Here is a 5,631-nt window from a genome sequence, read left to right on the forward strand (position 1 = left end):
TTGTCATGATTTCTTCACGAAAACACGTTTTCCTATAATGGTAGGTCGAACTCTTATAGGGGAAGCGCAGGTTTCATGAAAACAACTCAGAATGTCAAGTTATAATGAAATCTTCATTTTCTGTTAGTTTGTCATGATTTCTTCACGAAAACACGTTTTCCTATAATGGTAGGTCGAACTCTTGTAGGGGAAGCGCAGGTATCATGAAAACAACTCAGAATGTCAAGTTATAATGAAATCTTCATTTTGTGTTAGTTTGTCATGATTTCTTCACGAAAACACGTTTTCCTATAATGGTAGGTCGAACTCTTGTAGGGGAAGCGCAGGTATCATGAAAACAACTCAGAATGTCAAGTTATAATGAAATCTTCATTTTGTGTTAGTTTGTCATGATTTCTTCACGAAAACACGTTTTCCTATAATGTTAGATCGAACTCTTGTAGGGGAAGCGCAGGTTTCATGAAATGAACTCAGAATGTCAAGTTATAATGAAATCTTCATTTTGTGTTAGTTTGTCATGATTTCTTCACGAAAACACGTTTTCCTATAATGGTAGGTTGAACTCTTATAGGGGAAGCGCAGGTTTCATGAAAACAACGCAGAATGTCGAGTTATAATGAAATCTTCATCTTGTGTTAGTTTGTCATGATTTCTTCACGAAAACACGTTTTCCTATAATGGTAGGTTGAACTCTTATAGGGGAAGCGCAGGTTTCATGAAAACAACTAAGAATGTCAAGTTATAATGAAATCTTCATCTTGTGTTAGTTTGTCATGATTTCTTCACGAAAACACGTTTTCCTATAATGGTAGGTCGAACTCTTATAGGGGAAGCGCAGGTTTCATGAAAACAACTCAGAATGTCAAGTTATAATGAAATCTTCATTTTGTGTTAGTTTGTCATGATTTCTTCACGAAAACACGTTTTCCTATAATGGTAGGTCGAACTCTTGTAGGGGAAGCGCAGGTATCATGAAAACAACTCAGAATGTCAAGTTATAATGAAATCATCATTTTGTGTTAGTTTGTCATGATTTCTTCACGAAAACACGTTTTCCTATAATGGTAGGTTGAACTCTTGTAGGGGAAGCGCAGGTATCATGAAAACAACTCAGAATGTCAAGTTATAATGAAATCTTCATTTTGTGTTAGTTTGTCATGATTTCTTCACGAAAACACGTTTTCCTATAATGGTAGGTTGAACTCTTGTAGGGGAAGCGCAGGTATCATGAAAACAACTCAGAATGTCAAGTTATAATGAAATCTTCATTTTGTGTTAGTTTCTCATGATTTCTTCACGAAAACACGTTTTCCTATAATGGTAGGTTGAACTCTTGTAGGGGAAGCGCAGGTTTCATGAAAACAACTCAGAATGTGAAGTTATAATGAAATCTTCATTTTGTGTTAGTTTGTCATGATTTCTTCACGAAAACACGTTTTCCTATAATGGTAGGTTGAACTCTTGTAGGGGAACGCAGGTTTCATGAAAACAACTCAGAATGTCAAGTTATAATGAAATCTTCATTTTGTGTTAGTTTGTCATGATTTCTTCACGAAAACACGTTTTCCTATAATGGAAGGTTGAACTCTTGTAGGAGAAGCGCAGGTTTCATGAAATAAACTCAGAATGTCAAGTTATAATGAAATCTTCATTTTGTGTTAGTTTGTCATGATTTCTTCACGAAAACACGTTTTCCTATAATGGTAGGTCGAACTCTTGTAGGGGAAGCGCAGGTATCATGAAAACAACTCAGAATGTCAAGTTATAATGAAATCTTCATTTTGTGTTAGTTTGTCATGATTTCTTCACAAAAACACGTTTTCCTATAATGGTAGGTCGAACTCTTATAGGGGAAGCGCAGGTTTCATGAAAACAACTCAGAATGTCAAGTTATAATGAAATCTTCATTTTGTGTTAGTTTGTCATGATTTCTTCACGAAAACACGTTTTCCTATAATGGTAGGTTTAACTCTTATAGGGGAAGCGCAGGTTTCATGAAAACAACTCAGAATGTCAAGTTATAATGAAATCTTCATTTTGTGTTAGTTTGTCATGATTTCTTCACGAAAACACGTTTTCCTATAATGGTAGGTCGAACTCTTGTAGGGGAAGCGCAGGTATCATGAAAACAACTCAGAATGTCAAGTTATAATGAAATCTTCATTTTGTGTTAGTTTGTCATGATTTCTTCACGAAAACACGTTTTCCTATAATGGTAGGTCGAACTCTTGTAGGGGAAGCGCAGGTATCATGAAAACAACTCAGAATGTCAAGTTATAATGAAATCTTCATTTTGTGTTAGTTTCTCATGATTTCTTCACGAAAACACGTTTTCCTATAATGGTAGGTCGAACTCTTGTAGGGGAAGCGCAGGTATCATGAAAACAACTCAGAATGTCAAGTTATAATGAAATCTTCATTTTGTGTTAGTTTGTCATGATTTCTTCACGAAAACACGTTTTCCTATAATGGTAGGTCGAACTCTTGTAGGGGAAGCGCAGGTATCATGAAAACAACTCAGAATGTCAAGTTATAATGAAATCTTCATTTTGTGTTAGTTTGTCATGATTTCTTCACGAAAACACGTTTTCCTATAATGTTAGGTCGAACTCTTGTAGGGGAAGCGCAGGTTTCATGAAATGAACTCAGAATGTCAAGTTATAATGAAATCTTCATTTTGTGTTAGTTTGTCATGATTTCTTCACGAAAACACGTTTTCCTATAATGGTAGGTTGAACTCTTATAGGGGAAGCGCAGGTTTCATGAAAACAACGCAGAATGTCGAGTTATAATGAAATCTTCATTTTGTGTTAGTTTGTCATGATTTCTTCACGAAAACACGTTTTCCTATAATGGTAGGTTGAACTCTTATAGGGGAAGCGCAGGTTTCATGAAAACAACTAAGAATGTCGAGTTATAATGAAATCTTCATCTTGTGTTAGTTTGTCATGATTTCTTCACGAAAACACGTTTTCCTATAATGGTAGGTTGAACTCTTATAGGGGAAGCGCAGGTTTCATGAAAACAACTCAGAATGTCAAGTTATAATGAAATCTTCATTTTGTGTTAGTTTGTCATGATTTCTTCACGAAAACACGTTTTCCTATAATGGTAGGTCGAACTCTTGTAGGGGAAGCGCAGGTTTCATGAAAACAACTCAGAATATCAAGTTATAATGAAATCTTCATTTTGTGTTAGTTTGTCATGATTTCTTCAAGAAAACACGTTTTCCTCTAATGTTAGATCGAACTCTTGTAGGGGAAGCGCAGGTTTCATGAAATGAACTCAGAATGTCAAGTTATAATGAAATCTTCATTTGCTGTTAGTTTGTCATGATTTCTTCACGAAAACACGTTTTCCTATAATGGTAGGTTGAACTCTTATAGGGGAAGCGCAGGTTTCATGAAAACAACTCAGAATGTCAAGTTATAATGAAATCTTCATTTTGTGTTAGGTTGTCATGATTTCTTCACGAAAACACGTTTTCCTATAATGGTAGGTTGAACTCTTATAGGGGAAGCGCAGGTTTCATGAAAACAACTCAGAATGTCAAGTTATAATGAAATCTTCATTTTGTGTTAGTTTGTCATGATTTCTTCACGAAAACACGTTTTCCTATAATGGTAGGTTGAACTCTTGTAGGGGAAGCGCAGGTTTCATGAAAACAACTCAGAATGTCAAGTTATAATGAAATCTTCATTTTGTGTTAGTTTGTCATGATTTCTTCACGAAAACACGTTTTCCTATAATGGTAGGTTGAACTCTTGTAGGGGAAGCGCAGGTTTCATGAAAACAACTCAGAATGTCAAGTTATAATGAAATCTTCATTTTGTGTTAGTTTGTCATGATTTCTTCACGAAAACACGTTTTCCTATAATGGAAGGTTGAACTCTTGTAGGAGAAGCGCAGGTTTCATGAAATAAACTCAGAATGTCAAGTTATAATGAAATCTTCATTTTGTGTTAGTTTGTCATGATTTCTTCACGAAAACACGTTTTCCTATAATGGTAGGTCGAACTCTTGTAGGGGAAGCGCAGGTATCATGAAAACAACTCAGAATGTCAAGTTATAATGAAATCTTCATTTTGTGTTAGTTTGTCATGATTTCTTCACAAAAACACGTTTTCCTATAATGGTAGGTCGAACTCTTGTAGGGGAAGCGCAGGTTTCATGAAAACAACTCAGAATGTCAAGTTATAATGAAATCTTCATTTTGTGTTAGTTTGTCATGATTTCTTCACGAAAACACGTTTTCCTATAATGGTAGGTCGAACTCTTATAGGGGAAGCGCAGGTATCATGAAAACAACTCAGAATGTCAAGTTATAATGAAATCTTCATTTTGTGTTAGTTTGTCATGATTTCTTCACGAAAACACGTTTTCCTATAATGGTAGGTCGAACTCTTATAGGGGAAGCGCAGGTTTCATGAAAACAACTCAGAATGTCAAGTTATAATGAAATCTTCATTTTGTGTTTGTCATGATTTCTTCACGAAAACACGTTTTCCTATAATGGTAGGTCGAACTCTTGTAGGGGAAGCGCAGGTATCATGAAAACAACTCAGAATGTCAAGTTATAATGAAATCTTCATTTTGTGTTAGTTTGTCATGATTTCTTCACGAAAACACGTTTTCCTATAATGGTAGGTCGAACTCTTGTAGGGGAAGCGCAGGTATCATGAAAACAACTCAGAATGTCAAGTTATAATGAAATCTTCATTTTGTGTTAGTTTGTCATGATTTCTTCACGAAAACACGTTTTCCTATAATGTTAGATCGAACTCTTGTAGGGGAAGCGCAGGTTTCATGAAATGAACTCAGAATGTCAAGTTATAATGAAATCTTCATTTTGTGTTAGTTTGTCATGATTTCTTCACGAAAACACGTTTTCCTATAATGGTAGGTTGAACTCTTATAGGGGAAGCGCAGGTTTCATGAAAACAACGCAGAATGTCGAGTTATAATGAAATCTTCATTTTGTGTTAGTTTGTCATGATTTCTTCACGAAAACACGTTTTCCTATAATGGTAGGTTGAACTCTTATAGGGGAAGCGCAGGTTTCATGAAAACAACTAAGAATGTCAAGTTATAATGAAATCTTCATCTTGTGTTAGTTTGTCATGATTTCTTCACGAAAACACGTTTTCCTATAATGGTAGGTCGAACTCTTATAGGGGAAGCGCAGGTTTCATGAAAACAACTCAGAATGTCAAGTTATAATGAAATCTTCATTTTGTGTTAGTTTGTCATGATTTCTTCACGAAAACACGTTTTCCTATAATGGTAGGTCGAACTCTTGTAGGGGAAGCGCAGGTATCATGAAAACAACTCAGAATGTCAAGTTATAATGAAATCATCATTTTGTGTTAGTTTGTCATGATTTCTTCACGAAAACACGTTTTCCTATAATGGTAGGTTTAACTCTTATAGGGGAAGCGCAGGTATCATGAAAACAACTCAGAATGTCAAGTTATAATGAAATCTTCATTTTGTGTTAGTTTGTCATGATTTCTTCACGAAAACACGTTTTCCTATAATGGTAGGTTGAACTCTTGTAGGGGAAGCGCAGGTATCATGAAAACAACTCAGAATGTCAAGTTATAATGAAATCTTCATTTTGTGTTAGTTTCT

This window comes from Paramormyrops kingsleyae, unplaced genomic scaffold (assembly GCF_048594095.1).
Source record: "Paramormyrops kingsleyae isolate MSU_618 unplaced genomic scaffold, PKINGS_0.4 ups37, whole genome shotgun sequence".
Taxonomy (NCBI): Eukaryota; Metazoa; Chordata; class Actinopteri; order Osteoglossiformes; family Mormyridae; genus Paramormyrops; species Paramormyrops kingsleyae.